This window comes from Rhinatrema bivittatum, chromosome 2, assembly GCF_901001135.1.
Source record: "Rhinatrema bivittatum chromosome 2, aRhiBiv1.1, whole genome shotgun sequence".
Lineage (NCBI taxonomy): Eukaryota > Metazoa > Chordata > Amphibia > Gymnophiona > Rhinatrematidae > Rhinatrema > Rhinatrema bivittatum.
This window is the reverse complement of record NC_042616.1, coordinates 599,096,249-599,117,564: the sequence shown is the minus strand read 5'-3', so window position 1 is coordinate 599,117,564 and position 21,316 is coordinate 599,096,249. Positions and strand designations below refer to the sequence as shown.

The 21,316-nt window shown below is 40.8% G+C and overlaps 1 protein-coding gene across 8 annotated transcripts in view; it reads left to right on the top strand.

The window, feature by feature from the left end:
• Positions 1 to 21,316, top strand: part of TMEM241 (transmembrane protein 241) — a 204,686-nt gene that overhangs the window by 451 nt on the left and 182,919 nt on the right. The gene's annotated exons all lie outside the window — the stretch shown is intronic.

Sequence of the window (21,316 nt, the reverse complement as noted above, 5' to 3'; positions counted from 1 at the left end):
ATTTTACTATTTCACCAACTCGGGAAGCTGCTCCAAATGAAACTTTCCCTGCATTTAAGATTATATACTCTTTTCAGCAAGGGTGGTCAATTTTTCAATCAAAAAGATCACGTTTAAATAGAATCTTACTTGAGCTGTGTTTATGGGGATGGCTTGTGGGCATACTTTCCTACTTGACAGGTACTGGGAGAATTAGTGGGACTCTGAAAATTGTGGACAGAATCTCTTGTCTGCCTTGTCCAGGGAAGAGAAGGCAGTGCCCTCATTGCTCTGCCCAACACACCCATTCTATAGGCAGTCCGGTCCATCTCCCCTTGGGCTTGAGAGTTCTCCGTGGACATGCACACAAAACTGCGCCACTTGCTGGGTGATGGCGCCGCGTGCAGACCAATCAGATCACTGTAGTTCCGAAGAATCTGGAAAAACTTTGGAGCATGCGCAGGGAGGCTAGCGCTCAGTTACCTCCTAAAGTTACTTCAGTCTACTTTTTCCGCCAAGTAATTCAGATGTACTTTCCCAAAGTTGTCTTCTGTTACTGCTTTATCTTCAAAGTTTCTTTCTTACTACAGGAAAATTTTTTGGTTACCTCATGGAGTCTTCTAAAGGTAAGGCACCATTTAAAATGTGCCAAAGGTGTCCTAAATTAATGGGGTCTTTGGACACACATAACTGTTTGAGCCTGGACCACGACCCCACTACTTGTGGACCTCGTGGTTGCATGTCTCTCAGAGCTCTTAAATACCATTTTTTATAAAGTTACAATGGAGCTGGGAGATAATAAATACATTGTCGAAAAAAGAAAACATTCCTCTTCTAAACATGAGGTTTCTCACTCGAAAAAGACTTTCTCAGAAATTGGCAAAACATTCCTCTTCTCATTTCTAAAAAGGGGCATTGTCAAGATAATTGCTCAGGAAGTTCGAAAACTTGTAAACATTCGCCATCAAGATCTCAGACGGAGCCATCACAGGGCACTTTCAACTATAGCGCCAAGTTGTAATGTGCCAATACCTATGGTGCCAATCATATGCCAGATCAAGGCACCATCCTATGTCGCCATTGCCATGACATTCTAAAGCACCATCACATAGAAATCTTTCATCAGTGAAAGCTTATAAAAAAATGGAAGTCTACTTTGGAAGATTCCAATTGTTTGATGTCATCTCCAAGACATTTTCTTAAGCCAAGTACAGACAAATTACACTCTCTATAAAAGAGTTTATGATGAATACAGATTCTGAGCAGCCTTTTTCAATTCAGACAGAGGTATCATTCTCCCTTAACTTCCTCTTCTATAATTTTAGTAGTTGGTCTTCATGATTCTCCTAAGAGACCTAAGAAGAGAAGATGAGTTCGGTCTTCCTCACCATCCCAAAGTCCCACCCGTAAAAAAGAGCAATCAACTCACAGATCACGCTCTCAACATAGATCTCAAGCACAAACTCCTTCAGATGATTATCTGCCTTTACTGGAACAGTTTGTTAAAAAGATATGGCAGAAATTTGTCAAAAACTATATGAGAGTCTTCGTCCTAAACAACCTGATCAACTCAAGAGATCACTGACTAAAGATTTACCACCTTCTCCAATGGAGAATATAATTTTTCAAGATACCCAAGATTCTAGAAAGCCTCTTAGTGAAGGAGAAATTTCTTATTTGGATCATCAATGGACAGATTCAAACATAGATATTCCCCCACAAGGTGGGAAGTTTGACTCTTTTTTGGTCCAAGACCAATCCTACCCAGGATTCATTAAAAAAAAATGTCTATAAAAGTCCCTTTTACACTGCAGGAGTGAGAAGAATTATCTGAAAAGCTACCTGGAATTTTAAAATGTATGCAGACCAAAACACGAAAAAAGGCAGTTCCAATTAAAAAAACATTAGAGAAATTTTTAATCAACTCCATATACCATTCCTCCTGTTTCAGAGGCTGCAGATATAAAGTCCAGGATTTCAAAGAGTTCAACTTTCGCATGACTCTGTTATCCTAGAGTCTGCTTTGAAAAAGGCTAGAAAACCAAAAACCTTTTTCGGTAGTTCCACCTTCCAAAGATGTGCGATTGGCATTTTCCCATAGAATCTAGCAATTTCAGTTGGCCATGTTAACATCCAAAATTGCAGTTCACCAGATTCAAATGGTGCAGTAGCTTTTTAATGCAAGATTTTAAAAAGAACTTTACACATGTGCTAAAGAAGGACATCCAGACTCTCCACAATCATATTAAACTTCTTGAAGAAGCTACTGTCATTTAACCAGAGCTGCTTATGACATCTTTGAGTCTGCTGTTAGATCGCCGGCAGCATCCAGGTGTTTGGCTTGGCTGAAATCCTCCGATATTTGTGAAGATCTGTTTGAAAGGATAGCTGTTGCACCCTACCTTGGGGACAATTTATTCAATAAGAAGGTTCAAGAATCAATCATAATTATGAAAGATAACTGTATTGTCTTACAATCAAGAACTACACCATCCTTTCCAGCAAAGAAGGTTTGTCACTTCTTATAACAGAAAAACCTTATAACTATTATCACTTGCCTCTTTCAATACTTTTTAGAAACACTACTGCATTACTTCTCAATGGGATTCCAATGAAACTTGGGGATCTTCAATTATTAACAGTTCATGTATTTAAACACCAACTATCTTCTTAAGGAAGGGGGTGGGATTCATTCAGATAACCAGGAATATTTTCCTACCTCTTGCATTTTTGCTTTTTAATTTTTCTTACTGAGCTTTTCAGTCCCAGCATGTGGGGCTGTTTTGTGCGCAAGTCCACGGAGAAATCAAAATTGCATACCTGTGTCGGGCATTCTCCATGGGCGGAAGCACAAAACAACCATGCATTCCCACCCGTCTCCTGATAGTTGATATTTATATACTTGGCTGCTTTGTTGTTGTAGTTTTTTCCATTTCCTGAGGTAACTTTAGGCGGTAACTGCATGCTAGCTTCTCTGCATGTGAAGTTTTCCAGATTCTTCAGAGCTGTAGAAGACATGATTGGTTCGCATTCATCGCTGTCGGTGACATCACCTAGCATATGGGGCTGTTTTGTGCTTCCTTTCATGGAGAACTCCTGTTGCAGGTATGCATCTTTGTTCTGCCACTAATTCATGGCTCTCCAAGCTCTGCAGCAGGTTGGAGCAGCCTTCATCTTCTCTATACCTGTTGGTACACCACTTTAGACATTGGTTTGGTATACCGAGGCATGAACAGGCAGCTTAATTCTGTTGCTGGTTTACCACTCTGCATCATAAGTATTTTTAATTTTTTGAAATGTTCACTGAAACCTAAAGGGGATAGTTTTTAGAGAACAATCGCGCAGATCCTTGACATATGGTGGTCAAGCAGTTACCGCCTAAAGTGGGTAGTAATCTCAGTTTTCAGTTCAGCATTGTATGAAAAGCGATTCTTACTAATTGTTAAACACTATGTGCAATTTAAATTGTAGCAGATCATCGGAGATGCACTCTTTTTCTTGCAATGTTCTTTCCTGTACAGGACCATAAATGAATACTTTGACAGTGGGTATACTGCACTGCTAATCTAGTGTAGGGCCACAAGGAAAGTGCTTTGTACTTCCAGTTAGAATTTTGTACTGTTTGCAAACTTTTTTCTCTGTTCAGGTCATACTTATGAATTATAACAGTCATGGGATGCACCCAAAAATTCATTCTAATTTGAAATATTGTATCTTTTACCAACCAGAGGGATTGAGGTCAGTGGGGAGAAAAGCTTAGTACATCTGGTTCCTAATATTGTAAACATGATACTATGGGCCTAATTCACTAAGGCTTCTCGCCCATTCTGTAATCTATAAGGGGAGGGGGAGGGAAGCTTAACAACATAAGAATTCCATGTTTGGTCAGACCAAAGCCCATTGAGTCCAGCATCCTGTCTCCAACGATGGTCAGTCTAAATAGCAAGTTCCTGGCAGAAGCCATACAATTGATCTACTTCCTATTACTCCCAGGGATAGCACTTGCTTTCTGTAGTCTATCTGGCTAATCATAAGAACATAAGATATGGCATACTGGGTCAGACCAGGGGTCCATCAAGCCCAGTATCCTGTCTTCAACAGTGGCATATCCAAGTCACAAGAGCTAGCAAGTACCCAAACATTAAATAAATTCCATGCTACTAATGCTGGCAACAAGCGATGGCTGTTCCCTATTGATTGATAGCTGTTTATGGACTTCTGTAGGAACTTATCCAAATCTTTTTTTAAACCCAGCTACACTAATTGCTTTAATCACATCCTCCAGCACAAATTCCAGAGCTTAATTGTGCATTAAGTGAGAGAATTTTCTCTGATTTGTTTTAAATGTGCTACTTGCTAACTTCATGGAGTGCCCCCCCCCCCCCCCCTAGTTGTTACATTATCCAAAAGAGTAGTTAACTGACTTACATTTACCCGTTCAAGATCTTTTCATGATTTTATAGACCTCTGTCATATTCTCCCTCAGCCGTCTCTTCTCCAAGCTGAACAGCCCTAATCTTTTTAGCCTTTCCTTACAGGGGAGCTGTGTGTTAGACTTTTTGTCTAGTAACTTGTCCAAATCTCTCTTAAATCCTGCTATGTTGGGCACCTTGACCATCTTTCGCCAATTAGGTCTGAAACTCCACCCACTGCTGAGGTCATCACAGTGACAGATATAAGTTGGTGTCAGACACCGAAGGCAGTTAAAATTCCACCATTTATTTCAGTGGCTGTGGTGCTCGGCTCTGGGAGCTCCTTCTGCCACTGAGGAGTCTTTTGCCTTGCCCGATCTTTATTTAATTTATTTTGCCTCCTTTCACCGGTTTGGGCTGATACTCTGCCTGCTGCTGAGGTCATCACAGTGACTGACATAAGTTTGGGCCAGACGCTGAAGGCAGCACGCCAAAGCAGCGTACGAAAGGAGCCTGCCCCTTTGCGTGCCCCTTTGGCGCTTTTTAAAAATTTAAGTTAGTAATTCGGAAGAATGTTGGAGGAGGAACCTATTCCTTCAATTTGGGGTAAGGGAAAATATGCCGGTTTAAGAGAGAATGCACATGAAGGATTACCATGAACTGTCTTTTTGTTAAATTGTGTAGTAATTTATCCAGTCCTCTCCCCAACCTTATTTCTTTCAATGTCCAATCTATTAGGAAAAAAATTCCTGTTATTGATTTTATCATTGAGCATGCTTCTGATGTAGGTTGTCTAACCGAAACATGGCTACTAGATATGATATTGTACTTCTAAACCAGCTCTCTTTTTAAACAGTTATCGGACCTTTTTGTCTCAAACGTTCCCTGACACGGGGTGGTGGACTCTTGATATTGAGTAAGGAAACTCTTCAAATGTCAGTTGTCTATACTAACAGTTCCTAAAACTTTAGAAGTATTAGTCACAGCTAATGAAGATTGGGGAATTTGTCTAATCTATGCCCCTCCTACAATTATTAGTAAAGACCAGACAGTTATTGCTGATATTTTATCTTCATTTAATATTGATTTTAAAGAACTCCTAATTCTAGGGGACTTTAATACTCACATAGATGCCTTTCCTTTGTCTGACACTTGCCAAGCTTCCTAGCCACCATGATAGCTTTAGGGTGGCAACAAATAGTCTTTCAGGCAACTCATAAGTTTCGTAACTTACTTGACTTGATCTTTATCAAATCTAATTCCTCCTTATTTTCTAATGCTTTGGTCAGACCATTTTTTAATTCATCTTCAATTGAAATTGACTAAGCAACAACCTAAGAGACATTTCAAAATGTGTAATTAAGAAAAGAAGTAGATTTGAAGCTGAAGAAATTAGTAGCGTTTTCCTACCAAAGCTTATGAGAGATCCTCTGCCAATGTGTGAATGCATTCGAAACATTGACAATCTTCACTTATTTCTGCTCTAGAAGTGATTGCCCCCAAAAAAGAGGTATTACCCAAAAGATTATATAAAGCCCCATGGTTGTACCCCAAATCTGGTACACTTAAATGTAATGTACATCAACTAGAACGTCGCTGGCTCCGGTTGGAGCACGATAGACAAACTTACCTGTCTAAAATGAATGGGAGGAAAAAACAAAAAGGAATAGATGCCCAAAATGTCTTTTCAAAATCTTTAATGGGTGGAGATGTATGAAACAATTGATAAAATTGGGCGAATTTTCCTCCCATTCCCTTGTTTTTTGGGCTCGTCCCTTTTAAGGACCACATAAAATGAATATGTACAAGTATCAAACGGATGGGGCCAAACGCACCTTTTTCTCAGTCAGGATTAATTCTGCCATTAATATCCCCTTGAACTTTTCAACATTATTTAAAAAAAAAAAAAAAATCACGTGGAGGGAACCTGATTGCGTAAAACATCCTTTAGTTTAGATAAAATAGGACAATTCTTTATTGATAAAGTTGATTTACTAATCTCTGTGCTACCAGCGGTTGATGATGAAATATTTTAAAATACTGTATCTTTACCAATGATTTGGTTTCATTTGAGGAATCTAATCCTACTGAAATCTGTTCTGTTATTAGGAAACTAAATTCCTATTTTTGCCCTGTAAGTGAATGCTGTAATGTATCATTTAAATGTCTGAAGGAAGAAATTGCCCCTCTTTATTGAAATTAGTGAATTTTTTCCTAAATGAAGGAAACATCCTTGCCATCCTAAAAATGGCATATGTTAAGCCAATTCTAAAGAAACCAAAGTGCCCCCCTCCTGATAATTTTAACAACTATAGACACATCTCAAATCTACCTTTTTATAACTAAGGTTCTCAAAAAATTGGTTTCAATCCTATCTTTCAAATCGTTCACAATTCATTAAATATAAGAATGAAGTAATCGGAACAGGAGTTCCACAAGGAACACAAATGTAAACGTACACTCATGTTTAGATTCTCAGTAATTTGGCTTCAGAGTAGACTATAGCACAGAAACCTTTTTATTGTTGTTCGATTGTCTTCAGATGTGGATTTGCTCAGGCACTGATTTTTTTTTTTTTTTTCCTGGTCCTTTATTGATCAGCAGCATTTGACACAATTAATTATACAATTATGCTACAACATTTAAGAGAAATTGGAGTAGGTGATGTGGTTTCTGTCTTTTCTTGAAGATCGCAGCTATAGGGTGGTATCTGCAGGTGAAAACGGGTGTTCCTAAAGGATCCTCTCTATCGGCAATTTTATTTAATTTCTATTTAGCCCCTATTGGTCATGCCCTTGCTTATATGGAGGTTGGGTATCAAAGTTTCGCTGACGACATACAATTCTTTGTACCTGTGAGTGGGACCAAAGATGAAGCCCTGCAGAAAATTTCAGTTTGCTTAAAGTATTTGAATCCGTGCTTGACAAAGAACAAACTTGTCCTGAATATGTCAAAAACAGAAATTTTGTATCTTGCAAGATATACCACATGGAATTTTAGATGTTGATGGGACATCATTTACTATTAGTGATAGTGAAATATCTGGGTTTTATAATGGATACCTAGCCATCACTTCATCCTTAGATAAAAAAAAAAAGGTATTACAAACCTCATACTTTAAACTACGGATACTTAGAAGAATTCGACCCTTTTTTGATGTTTCTGACTTAAAAATGATTCACTCGGAGGTGGAGGAGAGAGGAAGCACCTGAATCGGAGGACCGTTGTTTGATTTCCTGATTTAATTTACCTGTGAGGGGAGTTCCCTGTCCATATAAGGATTTCCGGGTGCGGCTGACGTCATCAGGCTGAGACTTAAGCGAGCTATAAGAGCTGACCCCTCCAGGTGCGTCGACGTGCCGGCGTGTCGCCAAAGGGCGCACGGCTTGGTGTAACATCATTGGAAGTGAAGCTACTGGGTAAGTAAATAAGAAGGACTTTATGTTTGAAAGTAAGTACCTTAATTTAACACTTTTGACTCTCTCCTGAAGCCTCCACCTACTCAAGAAAGCAGTTTCAGTAAATATATTGAGAAACGGGGTTAAGAAGTTACATGTGGGTGTATTTACGATTTCCTCTTGATCAAGATGCCTCACACAAAGCGGAAGGTGAAAGTCAGGGAGATGACTGTATCAACCCCTGTACTGGAACATTCTCAGCCCCAGATACAGGCTTTCTTTACCCCTACAACAGGTTTAAAACCAGAGGACTTGGCCGCTATAAGTTCTGGTGGTGAGCAAACACCAGCCTTAATGGCCGAAATATCTTTGAGCCCCGGTGCACCGAATACTCCTCCTCCACCTCTAAATATTGCTTCTTATTTTTTTGAAATTATCATCTTTGACACGAGAGAAGAGGAGAAGTTCCAGCTATATCAGGGGAAAAAGAGTCGGAACCACCAGTGTGTTCTTATCCTGTCCTAATCAAACCCTCAGAAATAACATTGGACACTCTTTGGGGTGCTATAAAATCTTTAGAGACAGCAGTGATAAATCTAACTAAAATTACCATTGACTCTCTAATCTGCGTTTTAAGAATATTGAATCATCTATTTTAAATTCTGATGTTAAAGTGGAACAAATAGAGAGAAGAATGGAAAAGTTGGAGAAATGTCAGCAGAAATATGCAAAAGCTGAGAGAGTTTATGAAAAAAAGTTAGAAACATTAGAAAATACCCAGAAATATTTAAACCTTAGGGTTTTAAATTTTCCAAAGCAGGATTTGGTTGCCCCTTATGATATGTTTAAAGAGTACATAGTGGAGGTATTGAAATTTCCCCAACAAGCTATCCCTACAGTTTCGAAGATCTATTATGTACCACCAAGAGGTAACTCCTCAGGGAAAAAATTGTCACAAGAAACATCTCCAAATCTAAATCTAACAGGAATAATTGAATCTGATATAGATACTATAATAACAAATAGATCAGTTTTGCATATTTCCTTCTCTTTTGCTATAGATAGAGATGCAGTTTTAAGAGCATATATGCACAATCGATTGGCTATTTTCCATGGAGAAAGAATTTGGATTTATCCAGATTTCTCTAAAATGACGCAAGATAGAAGGAGAAAATATTTGGGTCTGAGAGCAGAGACAGAAGCAAAGGGAGGAAAGATGTTGAGATTTCCTTGCAAATGCGAGGTTGTCTTTCAACAACAGAAATATATATTCTTTGAAATATCACAGCTTCGTGTGTTCCTTGACTCGATAACCCTAGAGAATGTAGCTGTAGAATCAGTGTAAATAAGTGAGATAACCAGTTGTTCTCAATTTCAATTGTTATATCAAGGGGGAAGTTGTTAACTTCTGATTTACTTTTTTTTAATTGCTCTTTTTTTTTTCATCTGCTTTCTTGAGTTATTACGTGATATTATATTTCTTTTTTGAATATATGATGTACTTTCATGATGGTAATTTGTTGGAACTATATGAAATTTATTTTGGACATCTTTATTCAATGAATGTTTTGTTTATATTGGAAAAGCAAAATTAAAAAAAGATACACTCAATAGCCTTGTCCATCATTGGCTATTGAAGTGCTCGTTATTTGGGTATTCCAAAAAATGCCATTTGAGCTTTACAAAATGCACAAAATTCTGCCATGAGAATAGAGCAAATTCCATCTTATTTTAACATTACTCCATATCTGTTAAAACATCATTGGTTTCCTGTGGCCTGGCGGATAAAATCTAGTGTTTTAATGAGTGAAAGGCATTGCACCTCATAGTATGAATACTGCTCTTAAGGTGTATTGCCCAAACACCCTCCGGTCAGGAACCCAGTTGAACCTAGATGTTCCTTCTTTTAAATGTGTTCGTCTAGAAGAGTCTAGGGGGTCACCTTTTTTGTATTCAGGGACCAAAATTATGGAGTGCATTATCTAAACAGTTAAAAAAAAAAAAAAAAGAAGTCTTAATAGGCCTTTAGCATCTTCCTAAAATCAATTTATTTACACAGGCTTATCAGTTCTAACATTTAAATACCACTCATGATTAATGGGACCTATTAGATAAGTTTATATGTCCTTCTTTTTAATTTTAATTTTTGCTGTTTTTTTATTTTACAGTTGCTTATTTAACTATGTATGTTTATTGTAAATCACCTAGAATTGTAGATAGGTGATAAATAAATATCTTTTGGCAACAGATTCCTCAGCTTAACTGTGCACTGCATGAAGAAATCCTTTTTACAATTTGTTTTAAATCTGCTGGTAGTTTATTTCATGGATTGTCCCCTTGTTTTAGTATTTAAAAGGGTAAATAACCATCCCCTTATTTACCCATTCCAATTCACTCCTGATTTTATAAACTTCTGTCATGTACCCCCCTCAGCTGTCTCTTTTCCAAGCTGAAAGACCTTATCTGTGTGGCCTCTCATCTCCATTATCATTTCCGTCGCCGTCCTGTACATTCTTCTAGTTCTGCTATGCCTTTTGCGATGGGGGTGACCGGAACTGCACACAGTACTCAAGGTGCAGTCACACCATGGCTCGAAACAGAGGCAATATGTCTTCCATTTTATTCTCCATTCCTTTTCAGATAGTTTCTAACATTCTATTTGCTTTTTTGACCACTGCTGTAGCCACCCTTAGAGCCAGGGATTTCAACGTATTGTTCACAAGGACTACAAGGCACTTTTCCTGGATGATGACTCCCAGTCCAGAACCCAGCATTGTGTACTTGTAATCGGGATTATTTTTCCCTTAATGTATCACTTGGAGATTTTCCACCAGTGGCGTAGCCACGGGTGGGCCTGGGTGGGCAGGTGCCCACCCAACTTAGACCCAGGCCCACCCAACTGGCACCGGAACTGCAAGGCTGTCGCGGGATCCCATCCCCGCGACAGCGAACAAGAGAACCCACGCCTCGCGCGCCATCACGGCACACGTGGGGAAGCGCTGCTGCGGCCGTATGGCCAACCGGTCTTCCTGTTCGGGGGGGGGAGCGGAAGCGCTGCGCGCAGCTTCCGCTTCCTCCCCCCAATGCAGGAAGATCAGTTGCCTCTCCTGCTGCCACCCATTCTCCTGCTATCTTCGGACCAAACGGCCCGCCGAATTTCCTGTTTGGGGGAGCGGAAGCGCCGCGCACAGCTTCCGCTTTCTCCCCCAAAGCAGGAAGATCAGCTGCTCTCCTGCTGCCACCGGCCTCCTGCTATCTTCGGGCGTCGGGCCGTACTGCCCGCCGATCTTCCTGCTTGGGGGGGGGGAGGGAGGAAGCGGACGTTGTGCGCTGCGCTTCCGCCCCCCCCCCCCCCCCGACAGGAAGTTCGGACTCCCGAAGATAGCAGGAGTCCGGTGGCAGCAGGAGAGGCAGCTGATCTTCCTGCTCTGGGGGAGAAAGCGGAAGCTGTGCACGTGCTTGAATGTGTATGTGTGGATGAGAATGGGAGTGTGTGTGGGTGAAAACTGGAGCCTGGGTGTGTATGTGGGTGAGAATGGAAGCTTGAATATGTGGGTGAATGGGAGCTCGAATGTGTGTGTGTGGTTGAGAATGGGAGCCTGGGTTTGTGGGTGGGTGAGAATGGGAGCTTGAATGTGTGTATATATGGGTGAGAATGAGAGCCTGGGTTTGTGTGGGTGGGTGAGAATGGAAGCTTGAATATGTGGATAAGAATGGGTGCTTGAATGTGTGTATGTGTGGGTGAGAATAGTACCTTAAATGTGTATATGTATGGATGAGAATGGGAGCTTGAATATGTGTGGGTGAGACTGGGAGCATGGGTTTGTGGGTGAGAATGGGAGTCTGGGTTTATGTGTGTGGGTGAGAATGGGTGCCTGGATGTGCGTCTGTGTGTGCATAAGAATATAAGCCTGGAGAGGGGTGAGAAAGTGAGAACTTGAATGTGAGCTTGTGGGGGGGGGGGGGGGGGGGGGAGAGAGCATATGAGAGTGACAGCTTGAGTGTGTGAGAGGGAGTCTGTGAGAGAAAGCGGGTATGTGTGTGTGTGTGTGTGTGTGTGTGTGGAAGGGAAGAAGACAGTAATAGAAGAAAGACACTGAAAAGGAATTAGGAAATGAGCTATAAGGGAAAAAGAGACCAGGACCAACTGATTAGAAAAATACAAAGATCAGACAACAAAGGTAAAAATATATATCTATATTTTGAGATGTTAGCAATTTAGATATAAGCAACACAACCGCTCTCTCAAAATGTATGGACAGGTAGGAGCCGTGTATAAAATCGTAATAATAAGAAGGCTAAAGTACCACAAATCACCGTGAATTATGTTTGTATCATTAAGTAAACCTCATACTTAGGCGTAGATGTGAATGCTATGCTGCATAATTTGGCATTATTTATCAGTAAAAAAACAACTAGTAGACCTGCATGCCTACAGCCCACCCATGTTAACCTTGTACCCACCCAAAAAATCAATTCTGGCTACGCCACTGTTTTCCACATTAAATATCCTCTGCCATTCAGTTGCTCAGTCTCACAAGGCCTCTCTACAGTACCTTACAACTGTTTTTAGTTTATCAATCTGATCTATTCCATCCTCCATCATCACAGAGATTTGTTTTAGTTGCTCAGAATCATCACCTTGAAAGAATGTTTCAGGGGTAGTTACGTTGCCCATCATTCTTTGAAATTGCAAACCACTTAGACCCTAGGATGCTATGGCATGTACATTTTTTAAATGAATGAATAAAAAGACCTTGGAGTCACTGAGAAATACATTGCACACTGAGCTGAAGATTTCAGAGATGGTACAGAAGCAAAAAGAATATTTAAGAATTATTCCGAAAGAAATAGAGAGAGAATAAAACTGGGAATATCGCCATGCTTCTGTATGGATTCATGATGCAACCTCACCTCAGATATTATCTGTAGTTATGTTGCCCCATCCAAAACAAAACAGAACTGAAATTGGTACAAAGAAGAGCGGCAGAAACGAATAAAGGGGATGGAACTGTTTCCTTGTGAAAAAATTCTTGACACTGTCTGAGATTGGATGCAAGACTTGATGGACCATTAGACTGACCCAGTATGACTCCTATGTTCTTATGTGTGTAGTTAGGCTTTTGAAAGATAACACACCTTGAGTCTAGCAACCCAGTCCTAAATATAAACTGGAGATAGTCTGTCCTTTTATTTGTTTATTCTCCAAGGTCTCTTCACTATTTCTTCTAACCAAGATTTCACAAAACCATCATTACACTTACATCCAATATCTTCCCATTTTTTACTCGGACCCATCCTGGATGCCACTCTCTCTGAGCTACTTCAGTGCTGTTCTTTGACCAGCCACTAGGAGGCACTGCATGCACAGTGCCTGCTCAGTATTGCACCTCTTTTCCTTTCCTCTCTGCTGGGAATGTGACTTCATCATATCCAACCTTGTTCAGTCTGAGCAGCGAAAGGTTAGATTAGGAATCAAATCCATGTTTCTTGCTTGATCATGAACACTAATCCAGAGGTACCAATTCAGGCCAGGAAGCATCAGCAAATTAACATTACTAAATTCCCTATTCATTGTCTTGTAGTACACATCCATTAACAGCATGTACTTGCTGAAAATGCTGTGGTCAAGAGAAGGCAAAGAATGGCAATAGACAAACATTAGTACAGCATGCAGTAATTTTTCTCTGTCTTAAGTGGATACATTTACTGGGTCTTTACACAAGTTGTTAATCTATTATCTCCTAAATCTTGAATGTTTATTGGGAGCAACTGACACAAGATTTTGCATGTGGCCAGTGTAGCATTCAGGAATAAAGTTGAGGACTTGTTGTTGCACAGTTCTTGCCTCCTACCAGCAGAGGGCCTTAGTGTTCCTCTTGGACTGCCTGTTTAGTTCTCCCAGTTCCATGTCCTGCGGCCATCTTGTTCTTACTTGGACTCTGTTATATTCTGGCCTCACAGTGTTAAGCTTGCCAGAGCTTGGTTTAAGTCATGGCCTTGTCTTCTGTCTTAGTCTTGCTCTTAGACTCTGGCCTTGTTGGTCCTAATTTGTGGCCTTACTTGGGTCCTCTTGGACCCATGTTTTGTGCTTCTGATTGCTTTAGTCTGCTTTCATGTTTTCTACCTGGTCTCAGCTTTGCCTCTGTGTTCTTGTCTTGATCTAGTTGTTCCTGTCATACGGGCCGATACAGTAAAGTCCGCGGGAGAGCGGACGAACGCCTGCTCTCCCGGTGCACGCACCGGCCCTTCGGTGCGCGCGATTCTGTATTTAAATTAGGTGACGCGGTAAAAACGGGGAAAAGGAGACACTAGGGACACTAGCGCGTCCCTAGCGCCTCCTTTTTGACAGGAGCGGTGGCTGTCAGCAGGTTTGACAGCCGACGCTCAATTTTGCCGGCGTCTGTTCTCGAGCCCGCTGACAGCCACGGGCTTGGAAACCGGATGCCGGCAAAATTGAGCGTCCGGTTTTCGGCCCGACAGCCGCGGGCCGAATTCAAAATTTTTTTTTTTTTTTTTTTTTTTTTACTTTTCGGGACCTCCGACTTAATATCGCTATGACATTAAGTCGGAGGGTGCACAGAAAAGCAGTTTTTACTGCTTTTCTGTGCACTTTCCCGGCGCCGGAAGAAATTAGCGCCGACCCAAAGGTCGGCGCTAATTTCTGAAAGTAAAATGTGCAGCTTGGCTGCACATTTTACTTTCTGTATCCCGCATGCATACCTAATAGGGCCATCAACATGCATTTGCGCGTCCAAGAGCAGGCTAACAGTGCGCTCCGTCGGCGCGCACTGTACTGTATCGGCCTGTTAGTGGGTGTCTTTTGCATCCAGTTCCAGCAGTGGCCCTGCCCTGCTCCTATGGGCACCTTCAAGTTCCTTGGTGTGTGTATTCCTGATCTGTTGGCCAAGTCATGCCGGCCAACAGAACAGGGTGCAACCTGAAAGGATGGTGGCTAGTACAGGCAGAAGATTCCTTGTTCACATCCAGCCGCTCTTGCCTTTGGGGGTCATAACTGGCAGTATGCCATCACAAAAGTTGCTTTTTTGGAGGGCTGTTTTTTCTTTTTTTGGTTTTAAAAGGAAACCACTTGCTGTGCACCTATGACATAATACAGAAGAGACATCCAGATCTCAAAGTTAGTGGGTGTGAAATCTCCTACCATTATGTAGCCACAGTAAGGGCCACAAAATTTGGCCCTTGCTGCAGAATTGGCCAGCCTGGCCAAACTGCCGCAGGAGCCTGGGGATCCTTTCAAAAAGAAAGCATTGGTGGCAGTGGACGGTGCATTTCCCGTCCTCTTCTCACCTATCCCAGAAGAAACCTATTGTTAGCAATGGACGGTGCAGTCTACCCCCTGATCCTGTCCCACCTATATCCCCTTCTATCATTTGGATACAGGAGAAGTAAGGGTGGCAGCCATGCAGCTGCTCTGGCATGTCCTTCCTCATTCCTCCTTCCCTGCTGGAGCTTGAATGGTGTGCTTTGAACCATGTATAATTTACAAATATAACAACAAAACAAAAAGAGCGGGAAAAGGATCACAATCCAATCATTAAAGTCTAAAGAACAATTTTTTGAAAGCAAATGACAATATCATAAAAAACGCTCTTAAATTTTAATCTGCAGCCTCTCGCCATGCAATGGTCCGCAAGCTGTGTTCAGCCTACAGAGCGGTGTACGATATTTAATCATTTATTGTCATTTTGCTAGGTATTATTTCCAATTTTTATGTTTCAAAACCTATTTTAATAAACATAATATTTAAACTAACAAAAAAGTTTTGCTAAAGTACTTATGAAAAAGCAGTATAATTCCCACATTTAAACTACCCAAAAATTATTAAAATTCCCACATCAAAAATGTTGGAAAAAGAGAATACTTAGCCAAATAGTGAAATGTGAACTAAGCCAAAAAAGCTTATAAGAATTTTCCAGACATGATTCATGTTTCGACTGATATCACAATCTTCCTCAGGGGATTCTATTAAATGTTTTCTTTAAAGGCCAATATTCTTCAACCCTTAAAAACAAAACAAAATAAAATAAAATCGAAAACTACAAACTCACAGAAACAAAGGGATATGTATGCATAAATTTTTAAATTGTGAAGAAGAAAGAGCTCACCCGGACGATAGAACCGTCTCATCCAACTCATTCAAAATATGGCGCCTCCGCGTCTTTGAAAAGAACACTTCCTTCTACCATTTAAATTTTGCCTAATCTTCATACGTCACCGGAAATGCTGACCAAAATCCATTTACAAAACTACTAATCCCATAATGCAGAGGGCTAGAAAACAGACCAATCAATTTCTTTGTTTAAGCCCTTCGGGGCTACGGTATCAAAGAAATATAAATATATATAACATATATAAACGTGCCCGGTGGGTTAACCGTGATTTTCTCTTTTTACCATCGCATACACAACAAGTTTCCAACAGAATTACATGCGTGCTCCCATTTTCTCCTCAGATATATAAAGTTCAAGACATCATAAAGAAATACTGGCATGTTGTAAGTCTGCATACAGAATTGCAAGACATTCCCAGATTTGCTTTTAAACGAGGTAAAAATTGAGAGATTTTATGATATGTTCAGATTTTGCTGACGAGAAATCATGGGATTCTTTAGTAAATACAGACATTAAGGGCCATTTTCCTTGTAACAAATGCAGTGTCTGTAGTCAATCCTATTCGGGAGAATTTTTACCTGTTTTTGGCAATGGCAAATTTAGATTTAAGTCTTATACAGACTGTCAATCGAAGGGTGTAATTTATGGATTGTGGTGCCCATGGCCTTTACTCTACATTGGCAAAACTATGCGTAGTTTGAAAACTCGTATGATTGAACATAAAAGTGCCATCACGCGTCAACGCGTTGAGGCACCAGTAGTACAACACTGTTTACAATGTTGCCACTCTTTTGAAGTTTTGCAGTTTGCGGTAATTGAAAAATTGTTACCTGGTAACGGAGGGGGTGATTTTGACAATTACCTATTATGAAGAGAACAGAAATGGATATATTTCTTTGATACTGTAGCCCCGAAGGGCGTAAACAAAGAAATTGATCGGTTTTCTAGCCCTCTGCATTATGGGATTAGTAGTTTTGTAAATGGATTTTGGTCAGCATTTCCGGTGTCGTATGAAGATTAGGCAAAATTTAAATGGTAGAAAGAAGTGTTTTTTTCAAAGACGCGGAGGCGCCATATTTTGAATGAGTTGGATGAGACGGTTCTATCGTCCGGGTGAGCTCTTTCTTCTTCACAATTTAAAAATGTATGCATACATATCCCTTTGTTTCTGTGAGTTTGTAGTTTTTTGATTTGATTTGATTTTGTTTTTAAGGGTTGAAGAATATTGGCCTTTAAAGAAAACATTTAATAGAATCCCCTGAGGAAGATTGTGATATCAGTCGAAACATGAATCATGCCTGGAAAATTCTTATAAGCTTTTTGGCTTAGTTCACATTTCACTATTTGGCTAAGTATTCTCTTTTTCCAACATTTTTGATGTGGGAATTTTAATAATTTTTGGGTAGTTTAAATGTGGGAATTATACTGCTTTTTCATAAGTACTTTAGCAAAACTTTTTTGTTAGTTTATATTATGTTTATTAAAATAGGTTTTGAAACATAAAAATTGGAAATAATACCTAGCAAAATGACAATAAATGATTAAATATCGTACACCGCTCTGTAGGCTGAACACAGCTTGCGGCCCATTGCATGGCGAGAGGCTGCAGATTAAAATTTAAGAGCGTTTTTTATGATATTGTCATTTGCTTTCAAAAAATTGTTCTTTAGACTTTAATGATTGGATTGTGATCCTTTTCCCTCTCTTTTTGTTTTGTTGTTTGATTAATTGGAGAGGTGTTCTGCTTCTTGTTTTTTTGATTACTTATAATTTACAAATATATGCATAATCAACAAAATTGCTACAGAATTTTGAAAAATCTGCCACAGGAAATGGGGGCTCTAGTGCGATGCCCATCCTAGGATGGTTCTATGTGTGCTGTGTGCTACCTGACATGGAGTTGCTGTGGATTTTAGCTAATCTGCAGTTAGCTAATGCAAGTGCCTGGATATATGACACCCCTACCTGACAGCAAAAGCAAAACTCTAAATACTTGGCAACAGGAGTTTTTGATAACAAAAGCTGTATACATTTAAAGATCCAGAAGTTATTTCATTTACTGTGTGGACTTTAAAACGTTACCATGCTTTATTGTGCTCTGTCCTTTCCTAACAACTATCTTTTAAAACGCATGTAACGTCTTTCATCTCATCTCTTGTTACTATCATGCGGATAAAAGTCCAATTTATAAATGTATCTGGCCTGACCATGTCAGTACACATTTTGTTTGGGAAAACTTTCAGTTCCTTAACCTCCACTAGTCTGGAATGGTGTAGAAAGATATCTCCACCTACTAGCAGATAGAGACAGAGGGCACACACTTTTCAGTGACAACATCACTTGGTATGTAGGTTGGTGCTCCGCTGCCAATAGTCGGTATTTCTCTGTCTCTAGCAAATGGTAGACATGCTGGTCTAGTACAGTAGGATTTTGAAGCAATGCCTAGGTCATGACTCCCAGGTTTCTCTTGGGTCCAGCAAAGATCTGGACTGTGACTTCCAGTTCCCTTATGAGCCTGTTAGAGCAGCGTTGGGTAAGTGATTCATTCCCAGGTTCCCCTTGGGCCTGGTTGAGCAGGGGAGGTCTGATAGGGTAGGCCTTTGGCAGGTCCCCCTCTTATCTCAGGCTTATGGATATGGACTCCACTCCCCCCCCCCCCCCCTTCTCTCCTTCCTTCAAGCCCTACCTATCTCCTTCCCCCAGTACTTAGGTTTAATTCTCTTACCTCTAGAATGATTAGACTAGGCGGCAGCAGCAGTAAAGCTATTTGGGTTTTTTGTTTTTTTTTTTAACCAAAAAATAGCCAGCTGAGATCCTTCAGCATCCGCTGTGACACATTGCTCGCAGAGATGGGCCTTCTCTTTTCAGGAGATCTTCTGAGCAGGCATAAGTATTCGCTGTTGTGGTCAGAACTCGGCCTGCCCTTTTAAAGTTGAACCCTGCCCAAGAGGTATAGTTAGATGGGGGAGCCACTGCTGTTGTGGAGATAACCAGCTCTTGGTGGGGGGATCCCCACCGCCTGACGGGAGCATTTTTGGTAGCAAACTCTGCTGCTGTTCAAAGAGCGCCAGAATTTTCAGTTGTTTGCCCTACACACGGGGAAGCAGACAGGCCTGCTACCTTTCGCAGTCTGCACTGACCATGCCAGCCGCTAATTTGATGCATCCCATGCGGCCTACCATTTTTCCTCTTGTACTGATACCGGTTAGAGGGCTGCGTGGGTGACCATGGGCAAAGAAGCTCTTTCATATATGCACGTGCACAGAAGTGTGAACCCAGTGAAACCATGCGTTTGACACAAGGCTCATGTTCAAAGGGCATTACTTTAAAGGCCTGCGGTTTAAGCCATGTATGGAGAGCCTGTTTTTACTCTCGCATGCCTGTGGTCATGGGAACGTGCCTGGGCCCCAGGTTAAAAAAAAATAAATCTCTTGATCCTCTCTGACTCCTGGAGTTCTGGTTCTTCCCAAATTGTGGGCTCCTAGGAGACCAGCAGCAGATTTGCTTGTGACCGGCCAGGGAGCTGATCATGGTGGAGGGGTAGTGCTTTGGAAAACCGGGAATAAGGATAGTTTGCCTCTGACAGGGCAGCAGGCTCAAGCTTGAGGCCCGTCTTGGTACATATTCCCTTTTAGGGTTACTTTTTGCACAAGGTGTGGGAGGGCAGAGTCCCAGAGGATAGCCTCTGCCAGCCTTAGGACTGTTTGAAGCCATGCCGGCCTTGGGGATGTCAAGAGTCAGCCCAGGGAGATGATGTTCTATCCAGGTTTCAATTGGTGGTTTGATGACTGAGTTTATATAAGCTTTTATTTTTAATACAATTTTTGGAAGCATGGTGGTTCTATCATTGTCTTTTAACCTTTTTATTTTTACATATACTCACAGTTGGAGATGAACCCCCTGATGCAGGCAGTTTCTGCTGAAACACTACCAGCGTTGAGTATAATTTAAGGGATTTGGCAACTTTTTTATTTTCTCATCCATCAACATCAGAAAGTATCTCCAAGTTCCTTTTTATTTTCAGGCATACAGTGTTGGACTATGAGCTACATAGACTATTTGTTTTATGTGCCGTGAACAAGATATAAAAAAATGGACATTAATATAGTGTTTGATTAAAAGTCCACGTCATTACAGTTTTGGCCTGGTAATATACAGGTTTGCAGTACTTATGACTATATCATTGGGCAGGGTGTTCTAATACCATAAGAACATAAGAAATTGCCATGCTGGGTCAGACCAAGGGTCCATCAAGCCCAGCATCCTGTTTCCAACAGAGGCTGAACCTGGCAAGTACCCAAACACCAAGAAGATCCCATGCTACTGATGCCAGTAATAGCAGGGGCCATGCCCTAAGTCAATTTTATTAATAGCAGTTAATGGACTTCTCCAAGAACTTATCCAAACCTTTTTTTGAACCCAGTTACACTAACTGCACTAATCACATCCTCTGGCAACAAATTCCAGAGCTTAATTGTGCGTTGAGTGTGAGAATTTTCTCTGATTAGTCTTAAATGTGCTACTTGCTAACTTCATGGAGTGCCCCCTAGTCCTTCTATTATCCAAAAGTGTAAATAACCGATTCACATCTACTCGTTCAAGACCTCTAGCGTATCCCCCCTCAGCCGTCGCTTCTCTAAGCTGAACAGCCCTAACCTCTTCAGCCTTTCCTCATAGGGGAGTTGTTCCATCCCCCTTTATCATTTTGGTTGCCCTTCTCTGTACCTTCTCCATCACAACTATATCTTTTTTGAGATTCGGCAACCAGAATTGTACACAGTATTCAAGGTGCGGTCTCACAATGGACGATAGAGGCATTATGACATTTTCTGTTTTGTTAACCATTCCCTTCCTAATAATTCTTAACATTCTGTTTGCTTTTTTGACTGCTGCAGCACACTGAGCTGACAATTTTTAAAGTATTATCCACTATGATGCCTAGATCCTTTTCCTGGGTGGTAGCTCCTAATATGGAACCTAACATCATGTAATTACAGCAAGGGTTTATCATTTAATGATTCCCAGAGTGGTGTTTAGTGCAACCATAGTTGACACCTGGCCGCTACCACCAAAGCCTCACGTCTGGCTGAGGTACGGACCAAATTGCAGCCTGCATCAACAGGTTTCCATAACTGCTCTGGAATTCACTCCAGAATCAACTTCCTAAAAAAGAAGCAGACAAGATCATGCTACTAGGACGCACCAAGAAGCTACCTGTAAAGTCATTGCTGCTACTTCAAAGGCTTTCTTGGCACAGTGCCATACAGATATGTGGGATCTGGTCCCTGTGGAACAGAGTTTGCTTTCTAAGCAGGACAAACAAAGTTTCTTCCATCGCTTTCATTTATGAAGTCTCTAATGTTCTTAAATTTAATTGTGTTTAGAGACAATGACA